The sequence below is a fragment of the Solanum dulcamara genome, chromosome 8, assembly GCF_947179165.1.
Source record: "Solanum dulcamara chromosome 8, daSolDulc1.2, whole genome shotgun sequence".
NCBI lineage: Eukaryota > Viridiplantae > Streptophyta > Magnoliopsida > Solanales > Solanaceae > Solanum > Solanum dulcamara.
In genome coordinates, this window is record NC_077244.1 from 62,878,734 (window position 1) to 62,891,164 (window position 12,431).

The following is a 12,431-nucleotide window of genomic DNA, read 5'->3' on the forward strand; positions in this document are numbered from 1 at the left end:
AGAGAAACTTGGTGGTAAGCCTCACATTATGCATACGAGTCTGAATAATTTTATCTGTTGTATGGAATCTTGTGGCCTTTTTGATGCAGTTTTCTATGGCTCTAATATACATGGTGTAACAATAGAAGACCAGGTAAAAGGATTTGAAAGAGACTTGATAGAATATTCCTTAATGATTATTGGATTCACGCCTTGCAAAATAATATGGTCAAACACTTGACAAGGGACAGGTTCCGATCATAAACCCCTACTCTTGAAAAGTTACAACAATCAGCAATCCTTCATCAAATATTTTTAGTTTCTGATTTTTTGGATAACTCAGCCTGATTTTTTTTAATGTTCAAGACACCTGAAATATTTAAATCTTCGAAAACTCCATGTGGATATTTCAGAGAAAGCTTAAAATGCTTAGAAAAAACTAAGTCACTAGTCTAGATATGCTATAGGAAATATTAATGATCATATGGCTCATTGGAAAGCCAAAGTTCAAGCTGCCAAGAAATATAATATTAATGATAATACTCATCCAACGAGGGCAGAATCCAATAGGATTCAAGCTGAATATATTAATTGTCTCGAAGTGCAAGAAACCCTCCTCAAACAGAAATCTCAAATCACATGATTTGAGAAGGATGATAGTAATTTCAATTATTTTCATAGCACCTTGAAGGAAAAGAGAAGAAGGCTCTTGATTGTGAGAATTAGAAATCAAAAGGCAAGTGGATCAAGAATGAAGAGAAAATAAAGAAAGTTGCGGTTAGGCACTTTACTCATCTCTTCAACCTCAGAAAGTCTACCATGAATCATAATATCTTGAATTGTATCCCCCATATCATCACTAAAAAAGATAATACTAAATTGAGTGATATTCCAAAAGAGAAGAAGTTTAGAGAAGCTATTTTCAGCCTTAGTACCAATAGCACCGCTGGACCCAATGGTTATAATAGTTTTTTTTCAAAGTTGTTGGTATATTATCAAGGAGTCTATTATTAATTATGTGAAAAGACTTTTTTTAAAAATAAGGTGCTCACCAAACTCTGCACACATACCTCTTTGGTTCTCATCCCCAAAGTTGATACCCCGATCATCTTCTTAGATTTAAGATCCATAAGTCTGACAAACTTTACCAACAAAATTATTTCAAAAATTCTTACCAATAGACTCAATCCTTTTTTAAACAAGCTTATTTTCAAAAACCCGAGTGGTTTTGTTCTGGGTAGGTTAATCACATAAAATATAATGCTAGCCCAAGAGATTATCCAAGGCATCACAAAAGAAAATAAAGGTGGCAATGTTGTCCTCAAATATGGCTAAAACATATGACCGAATGTTCTGGACATTTATTACATGTCCTAAAAAAGTTTGATTTCTCTGATTTTTGGATAGACATGGTGTATAGACTGATCTAAATGTCTAGTACTCTGTGCTGATCAATGGCTCTATGAATAGATTCTTCACCTCCTCACAAGGACTCAAATAAAAAGACCCTCTCTCACCCTCACTTTATATTATAGTCGTTGAAGTGTTATCTATGTTTTTAAATAACTTTCATAACAACACTAATTTTATTACTTTTTCTATGAATTGCACGGGACCTCAAATCAAGCATCTTGCTTATGCAGATGATATTATCATCTTCAGCAGTGGAAATAGTGAATCCATCAAACTTATTATGAAGCAACTTAGAAACTATGAGAAGTGTTATGGTCAGATGGTGAACAAAAATAAAAGTCACTTTCTTACAACTCCTAAAATTGTCGCTCAAAAGATTAACAGACTTAGAGGAAAAATTGGTTTCATGAAAAAGAGTTTCCTTTCGCCTACTTGGGTTGTCCCATTTATATTGGAAAGAAGAAGATCTCTTACTTTGATGTCATGGTAGCTAAAGTGATGAAAAGGCTTAACGGTTGGCAAGGAAGGATGTTGTCTTTTGGGGGCAAGATCATCCTAATTAAACATGTCTTGCAGCCACTCAATACATACATATTGACAGTTATTTTCAACTTTTAAGAGAGAGCAATATACGAAAAATAAGACACAAATCTCAGCATAAGAAAAAGAGGAGTATAAGTTGTTGGAGATTATCATCGTCTTCATCTAAGAAGCATCACTGATCCTGCAACCACACTATAGAAAATGGTATAGAAAGAGTAGTATCAGTACAACCAACACATACTGACAAATATCATCGATCGATTCAAACCCATCACATAATAACATGTAAATAGTCAGAAGACAACATGCAATATGAAAAATGATTCTTTCCAAACCTGTTCGACATACCCCTACCATTCTGGTTACCCTTTCCATAACTAATACACTTTAATCTCAACTTTCTACCTTCTTCCGCTACCAACTCTACCATTTATCATTCCAACCTCTTATCATGGACAAAGATTTTCCAACCCTAACCTTTTATACATACTAATTAGGCTTCACAATCCTAACATTTTATATACACTAAGGCTTCCCAAGCCTAACACTTTATACGCACTAAGACTTTTCAAGCCTAATCCTTTGTTACACAACGGACATATATAATTCAAGTAACCAGCCCATGAACAAAACTTCTCGTCATCAACCTGATCAAACCATTGCTTAGACATGAAAAGATCATCACGTTCATCCATCCCTGACTTCTACTAAGCTTTCAAGTAGTCCGAACCACTCAAGAATCCTCAAGACATAATTACGGTGTTTAACGTGCAAATTCCAGTCAACACAAGAGTCATCCCAATATTTAAACACAACAATTCGGCCACTCATAGACCAACATGGCTAACATATATAACAACAAGTTAAGAACAAAAATAAACTCTTAATCTCAAATCTTGAATTAATAAATACATAAAACATGTCCCACATGATCACAATCAAATCTAGTTCACTCAAGAAATCAATGACATACACAAGCCAAACATGTTAAATCTGTATCGGCGTAGTATCGAGCTAACCATTTTGATAACACATATCAGGCGTGGTATCTGATTCAACCAATTATATCATGTACTAGACGTGGTACCCATACCAACTAAGGCTATCTTGTACCTAACGTGATGTCCGAGCTAAAAGATAATTTGTATCAGGTGTGGTATCCGAGTCAATCGATGATATCATGTACCAGACGTGAAACTCGTGCCAACCAAGGTTATCCGCATCAGACATGGTACCTGAGCCAACCAATAATCACAAACAGCTTGCACAATCACAATCACAATGTGTAGATTAAACAAGTTTATTGCATGAGATTATCAACATGAAGTCATTACAAATTCACCTTTTTCTTCCTGAACATGCATTACACAAGCATTTCACATGGAACGATAAACATGAACACACACACACACACGATAACTTAATCCTAACTCTAGGCTAATTTCATGATCATTCCATCCAAATTAGGACTTTTCCACCATTAAATCAAGTCAAAATCCTTTCCCAAGAGTAATATTCTAGATTTTAAGGCTTATAGAATATATGATAAGAGTTATTAGGATATTTAATAATTAAGGAGTTGAGAAATATACGGTAAGAGAAATATATATTTTAATATATATTTTAACCTTCTTAAAAGTTGTAATGTAATGAACGAAAGAATACATTTAGCAAAAGAAATGTAATGTCCTTGTTGCCTCAGTAGTCGAAAACGAAGAGATACAACGTAAAGGTTCTCATCATTAATATTCTCATGACTCTCTAGTTGGTATGTATCAAAAATGTTTTGAATAGATGTTTCGATTTCATTATGGAAATGATATGCCACTTCCAATCTTGAAAAAGCTTTACCACCACTCATCTCGAGTCCATGACCTTCGACTTGAGCAATAACTCACTTAAAGTTGAAGTTACTGAAGCCTTAAGTCAGCTTATTTACAAGACTTTACCAAGTGTTGGAGCAAGCTCTTCTAGACATTGATGATCAAATAAAACAATTGCTGGCGAAAGAAAGTAAATTGGACCGTGTATACCATGCAAAATATGAGGTATTATTCCTCAACTTATATAACCCACGTAAGGAACCTTGGAGTAACTGGTAAAGTTGTTGTCATGTGACCAGGAGGTCACGGGTTCAAGCCTTGGAAACAGCCTCTGACAGAGATACAAGGTAAGGCTGCGTACAATAGACACTTGTGGCCAGGCCCTTCCTTGGACCCCGCGCATAGCGGGAGCTTTAGTGCACCGGGCTGCCCTTTTTATATAACCCACATAAATCGCTTTCGCTTCAAAAGACGATCAAATAGTACTTACTATATTATTTTTTACATTAATTATTGATAAATGAGCCTTTGATAGTTCGTGTTGCATCGGTAATTAACAAACGAATGGACGATATTATTGGGTGACGACTAGAGAGATTGATTATTGTTTTTACAGTTGCTTGAAAAAAACAGTTAAGCTGACAAGTTCTTTTGACAAAGTTTCATATGTAGCATGATTTGATAAGAATCAAAATGTTCTGTACCATTTTGAGAAATGTTCCATACGAGTTATGTAATGCATATAAATTCAAAAAATATAGTTTGGGAGAAGACTTTGAAGGATCCACAGCTAACAACATGGCCAGTAAGATCGTCAACAGACAAAGTAGATGGCAAGGTAAAATGCTCTCATACGGAAGAAAGATTGTACACATGAAACATGTTTGCAAGCTCTTCCCACCTACACCCTCACAGCTCTCATCCCTCCTAAAGCGATTCTCAAACTTTTAGAGAAACACTTTGCTAACTTCTTTTGGGGTTCAGAACATGGTCAAAAGAAATATCACTGGAGCTCTTGGAGGAACTTATGCTATCCAGAGGATGAAGGGGGAATAGGCATTAGGAGTATGGAGGAACAAAGTATGGTCCTGGCTACTAAAAGGTGGTGGAGATTTCGATCGATTCCATCGCTTTGGGCTACCTTTTTGAAACATAAATATTGTATTAGAGCTCATTGTAATACTACAAAGTGGGCTTCTGGTAATTCGCACTTGTGGAAGACGATGACTCAAGCAAGGAGCAGCGCAGAGAAGCAAATGATTTGGAAAATTAATTTAGGTTCGAGTAGCTTCTGGAGGGATAATTGGAGTGGAAAAGGTCCCCTTGCAAGTTACTATCCTGATGAAAGAAAAAGTGTTAGCACTTTGGTTAACAACTTCATCTCTAATGGTGCTTGGAATGTTAATAAGCTAAGGAACTTGTTGTCCAGTGAAATGATGCAACACATATTGACCATTATCATTGGCAACCAAAACAAGCAAGATCAAGTTTTTTGGGATCTTACCTATGATGGAAGATACGCCAACAAATCAAATGGAGTCTTATCAGGCACAAGAAACCTCAAAATCAGTTTCTGAGAAATGTTTGGAGTTCTAACATTCCTTTTAAAATTTCTTTTCTAACTTGGAGATTATGGCAAGATAAACTACCTTTTGTTGAATTTCTTTCCAAGATCAGAAGAGGTGGGAATCCAAATTGCAAATGTTGCCCTACACCAACTCTAGAGACTATGCATCACGTCTTCATATCAGGAGAAGCTGCACAACAAGCATGGGACCAATTGGGATCAACCACCACCAAGGCACAATCAGGCACTTGAACAATCAATGGTGGACTCAAAATACCACTAATGATGTCCACAAAAGGGTAGTTCAAATCACTCTATTATGTTTATGCTGGGAGATTTGGAAACAATATTGTGAGTGCAAATATGGAAACAAAAGAAAGTTTAGTGTGTTCGTCATAATTCAACAAGCTGCTAGGAATATTCTAGGAGCAATATCACATGCTTTCCCTAATGTTAGCTTGACATTACCATGGATCTACTGTTGTGACATCATCACAAGGCTCAAACCACTCCCCAAGAGAACTATTGTTTGTTGGAACTTACCAAATTTGGGTCTTCTGAAGCTTAACACTGATGGGAGTTTCACCTCTCCTACTGTTAAAGCTGGTATTGGAGGGGTGTTAAGAGATGGCAAAGGAGAATTGGTGATGGCATTCTCTTCTCCCGTACAGTGTGACAGTAATCTGGAAGCAGAGGCCTTGGCAGCTAAATATGGTTTGAGCAGATGCATACTTTTGAATTATAGAGATTTTACCCTTGAATTGGATTCGTTATCTCTTGTCCAAATGATTAATGAAAACAAATGCTATAATTATAAACTAAACAGGATCATTGAAGAGATTCAACATTTGAAGAAACTTGCTAATGTCAAAGTAGAACATTGTTTCAGAGAGGTAATATGGTTGCAGATCATCTTGCTAAATTAGTCGTGAGCAGACAGAATGAGGCCTATTATGACACCTATCAGCAACTTCTTATCGGGGCTAAGGGTCCATTCCAACTAGACAAGAGCCAAATGCCTTCTATAAAGCTCAAATATGATAAGACAATTTTTTTTGTTAGTTAGCTAGACAGTGTCTTTTTTGCCAGGGTTGGAATGTCTAAGTTAGCTTCTCCTACCCTCTTTTTGTGAACGATAAATTTTTATCCTTGTGTTATATTCGGAGGTAAGGCCAAGCCCCCCTCTCGTATATAAATTCTGCTATATAACACCTCAGACATGGGAAATTTTTTTTTAAAAAAAAATGCATCTTGTATTTCTGAATTACCATTATTGTCCTTGTTAGTGAGAACATAAAACTAGCCTACTATGTTCTATTTCCCACGAATAGGGATGTTATATTTGACTCATTTGTGAAAGGGTCTACAGTTATTTGGCTCTCTCTCGAAGTAAGGAGCCTTACCAATTATATGATTTGTTCTTGAAAATATCTCATATATATGTATTTGACATGACAGTGTTTACTATTATATAGAATTTATTTATTGTGTTTTTAAATTTATCATCGTATCGTATGATGCTGTGACCTTTATATTAATAAATAAATTTACAAAGTTGAGGGGAGCTTAAGCTCGACCCACTGCTCTAGATCACAGCCAATAGTTGCTTTGCAAAAAATAAGGCTTAGGAAAAAACTATACAAGTATTGCGTAAATATTTACATGATAGGGAAAAATAGCTATTAACATCTCAACTAGAACAATTTTGTACAAAATAATTTTTCTCTGCGTATGCCATAGGGACTCCATTTGTATGAGATCAAGTCTGGAAGGTCTGGTGGCTATTAATGGGAAGTGAGCATGTGTAAAAAAATAACCAACTCCTCATTTGTAATACTCCATTTTTCCAAGAGATTTGCAACTTCGTTGGCTTCCCTGTAACAATGTTGAACCTCGCTAGTAATAGTACTTGAAATATTTTGAATACCACTAATTATATTCTTCATTTGCCAATGTATATTATTGTAATTGTTAGTAAACTGTATTGGAAAATATTAAACAGTAACAACAACTTCTGAAAGTAATAAAAGACAGAATCTGTAATGAATCTGAAAATAATAACAGTATATGAAAAATTATTATAAGAATAAAATCGAGCCCACTGAATACACAGTGTGTCCTTAAGGAAATTATTCCCCTCAAAGTACCCGAGGTTTTGGAATCTTTCCTCCCAGGATAGAACGATTTACTCACCAAAGTAGAGGTACTGCAAATTTTGGTGACTGCGAACCACTTGAAAGCTGTATATCACACGATTTTAGGAAGTGCAGAAAGAAGAAGAAGAAGATGTTATTTCAGAAATTTCGTATGGAACATTTTGAGAATTAACAGATATATATATAGATTATTTGCAACTTTTAAGAAAAATGCACCTGTTGGGAAAATATTTGATTGTTGAGAAAAAGGTTTGCAACTTTTCGGACAAGGTTGCAACCTTTCAAAAATCCGTTGAAAAAATGGAGGAAAATATTTTTAAATTAATCCGGGAAAGAAATGGGTCGCGGGTCACGGGTCAGGATTTTTTCACTTAATTAATTAAATAAATAAATAATATTAATTAATTAAAAATTAAAAAAAATTTGGTCCAAAAAGATTATCAATCAATCATATCAATTGACTAAATCTGAATCCGAAGCATTAGCCATAGCCATAGCCATAGCCGAAGCCGAGCCGAGCGAGCGACGACGACGACGGCGCGAGGGGAGACCCTCTTCTTGACCCTTTAGCAACATAAATGAGTGCTTCTACTTTTAAGTAGGAGACTTTTCCTTTCCACCACCTATGTGGGACCAAAGCTTATTTAATAAAGCAAGAAAGAACATATTATTTTTTCCTCCACTTCTTTTCCCCTCAATTTCCCATTCAAACTATCAATTAAACCCAACAATCCCCCACATGAATGGGGAATGTCTACAAGATAAAGGAATGCACGGATAAGTGTGTGATATACAAGCGAAGATTAATTGCATCTGGATAAGTAGGTTTTCCTTTGAACTTTCCATAGTGAACTTATATAGGATATACTCGATCAATCGATAGATGCGATATCTTTGAACCGTTGAACTTTATTGTATAACTAGATAACATAAGTCACACAATTAATCATCAACCATCTATGGTTCTCACGGTTGTGTTCGTTTCATCCATGAACACCGCCTGGTTTCGTGAATGCATAGAGAATGGGCCTTTACCGTCATTCCTCTTGGAGCGGCTTATACTTCACATTCACATAGGTGATTTCTAAACGTGTAGTCCTATAGACACACTATCTAGTCATTTTTCGCCAGACTTAGATAATCATTAAAAAATCTTTAATGCTTTATTTACTCATTAAAAAGCCTTAAGGTTTTATCCTTTGTTTCTAAACATTGTCATCATCACGAAAATGGGTTGAGTTATTTGAAAATGTTGAACCGCCAATCATAACTTTGTTTGATCTCTTTGAACCTAGTTCTTGGGATCTCTAGTCTACTAGGTAGAGTTACCGCCATGATGACTTGTCCTAGGCCTTAACCCTATTTCCCTCGATGATCTTTCAACAGCCTCTCTAGATAGGCCTTTTGTTAGTGGATCCGATACATTATCTCTTGACTTTACGTAGTCAATAGTGATAACACCACTAGAGAGTAGTTGTATAACAGTATTATGTCGTCGTCGAATGTGACGCGATTTTCCGTTATACATAACGCTTCCTGCCCTCCCTATTGCCGCTTGGCTATCACAATGTATACATATGGGTGCCAAAGGTTTGGGCCAAAATAGAATATCTTCCAAAAAATTCCGGAGCTATTCAGCTTCTTCACCAGCCTTGTCTAAAGCTATAAATTCAGACTCCATTGTAGAGCGGGCGATGCATGTCTATTTTGATGATTTCTAAGACACTACTCCTCCACCAATGGTGAAAACATATCCACTTGTGGATTTAACTTCAGATGATCAGGTGATCCAGTTTGCATCACTATATCCCTCAATTACTGCAGAATATTTATTATAATGCAAAGCATAGTTTTGGGTGTGTTTCAAATACCCTAAGACTCGTTTCATTGCCATCCAATGAGTTTAATTGGGATTATTCGTGAATCGACTCAACTTGCTAATAGCACATATTATATCTGGTCATGTACAATTCATAATATACATCAAACTTCCCAAAACTCGTGCATAGTCCAATTGTGAGTCACTTTTACCTTCATTCTTTTGAAGTGCAAAACTTACATCAATTGGAGTTTTTGCAACATTAAAATTTAAATACTTGAACTTATCAAGAATGGTTTCAATATAATGTGACCGTGATAATGCTAGACCTTGTGAAGTTTTATGGATCCTAATTCCTAAGATCAAGTTAGCAACCCCTAAGTCTTTCATGTCAAATTTGCTAGCAAGCATACGCTTCGTAGCATTTACATCGGCAATGTCTTTACTCATTATCAACATGTCATCAACATATAAATAAACAATGACTTCATGATTTGGAGTATTTTTAATGTAAACACATTTGTCACACTCATTAATCTTAAATCAATTTGCCAATATTATTTGGTCAAATTTCGCATGCAATTATTTAGGTGCTTGTTTAAGTCCATAAAATGACTTAACAAGTTTGCACACTTTCCTTTCTTTACCTGGAACTACGAAACCCTCAGGTTGTTCCATGTAAATTTTTTCCTTTAATTCTCTAGTTAAGAAAGCCGTCTTAACATCCATTTGATGGATTTCAAGACCATATACAGCTGCAAATGCCACTAACACCCGAATAGATGTTATCCTTGTTATCGGCGAGTATGTGTCAAAGTAATCAAGACCTTCTTTTTTTCTATAACCTTTGACCACAAGTCTTGCCTTATATTTATCAATAGTGCCATCAGCTTTCATTTTCCTTTTAAAAATTTATTTTGATCCTAAAGGTTTATTTCCAAGAGGAAGATCAACTAATTCCCATGTATGGTTATTCAAAATTGATTGAATCTCACTATTGATTGCCTCTTTCCAAAATGCTGAATCAGAAGAAGACATTGTAGCTTTAAATATTTGAGGCTCATTTTCAAGCAAGAATGTCACAAAATCTGATCCAAAGGAAGTAGATATCCTTTGACGTTTGCTACGCCTTGGATCCTCTTCGGTTGGTTTACTTTCCTTTGGTTCTTCTCGCGGTCGTTTAGATCTTTCACTTGAGAACTCACATTTAGTTTTATACGGATAAATATTTTCAAAGAATTCAGCATTATCTGATTCAATTATTGTACTAACATGAATTTCAGGATTGTCCGATTTGTGAAACAAAAATTGACAAGCTTTGCTGTTTGTAGCATAGCCAAAAAAACACAATCCACGGTCTTTGGTCCAATTTTTACCCTTTTGGGCAAAAGAACTTGGACCTTTGCTAAACACCCCCACACTTTGAAATATTTCAAGTTGGGTTTTCTTTCTTTTCATAGTTCATATGGAATAGATTGTGTTTTACTGTGGGGTACTTTGTTGAGTATTCGATTAGCTGTAAGGATAGCTTCCCCCCATAAGTTCTGCGGTAAACCGGAACTTATTAATAAAGCATTCATCATTTTTTTAATGTTTGATTTTTTCTTTCCGCAATTCCATTTGATTGTGGTGTGTAAGGGGCAGTAGTTTGATGAATAATTTCATATTCTAAATATATCTCTTCAAAAGGAGATTCGTATTCTCCACCCCTATCACTTCTAATTATTTTTATCTTTCTATTCAATTGATTTTCCACTTTGTTCTTGTATTGCTTAAATGCATCAATTGCTTCATCTTTACTATTAAGCAAATACACATAACAATATCGAGTGCAATAATCAATAAAAGTTATAAAATACTTCTTTCCACCACGAGTTGGTGTAGACTTCATATCACAAATGCCTGTGTGAATCAATTCTAAGGGACTAGAATTCCTTTCAATAGATTTATAAGGATGCTTAGCATACTTAGATTCAACACATACTTGATATTTTGATTTATTGCAATTAAAGTTAGGCAATATATTTAAGTTAATCAGTTTTTGCAAGGTTTTATGATTGACATGTCCTAAACGTGAATGACATAAATTATTTGACTCAAGTAAGTAAGAAGAAGCTTGAACTTTATTATCATCAACAACCATTATATTTAGTTTGAAAAGACCCTTAGTGGGGTAGCCTTTTCCTAGATATATTTCATTCTTACTAACAACTACTCTGTCTGAAACTAGAACACATTTGAATCCATTCTTGATAAGAAGACCGGCAGACACCAAATTCTTTCGCATTTCTGGAACATGATAAACTTTGTTCAGTGTTACTACCTTGCCAGATGTCATTTTCAGAAATACTCTTCCATATCCTTCAACCTTAGCAGTTGCAGAATTTTCCATATAGATCGTCGCATCAGGTGCTGCAGGGGAATAAGTAGAGAAGACTTCTCGGACTGCACACACATGCGAAGTAGCTCTCAAATCAAGCCACCATTCTTTGGGATTACCTACTAGGTTGCATTCTGATAACATTGCACATAGATCATTCATACCTTCGTTATTTTCCACCATATTGGTTTGTCCCTTTCTCTTGTCCTTTTTCGAAAGACGACAATCTGGAGCTTTGTGGCCAACTTTCCCACAATTATAACAATTGCCCTTGAACTTTTTCTTGTTCTGCTCCTGATTCTTTCCAAAAGGTTGCTTTCTTTTCTTATTCTTTGGAGCAGCATCTTCAACGATGTTTGCTCCCATAATTGTTGAATTTCCACGTGACTTCTTTTCTGCTGTTTTGTTATCTTCCTCAATCTTGAGACGAATCACAAGATCTTCCAACTTCATTTCCTTGTGCTTGTGCTTTAGATAATTTTTGAAATCTCTCCACGAAGGAGGTAACTTTTCTATCATCGCAGCCACTTGAAATACTTCATTAACTATCATACCTTCAGCAATAAGGTCATAAAAAATAAGTTGTAGTTCTTGAACTTGGGTTCCAACAGTTCTGCTATCTATCATTTTATAGTCTAGGAACTTAGCAACCACAAATTTTTTCAAGTATGCGTCTTCAGTCTTGTACTTCTTCTCAAGTGCATTCCATAATTCTTTAGAAGTTTTCGCAGCACTGTAGACATTGTACAAA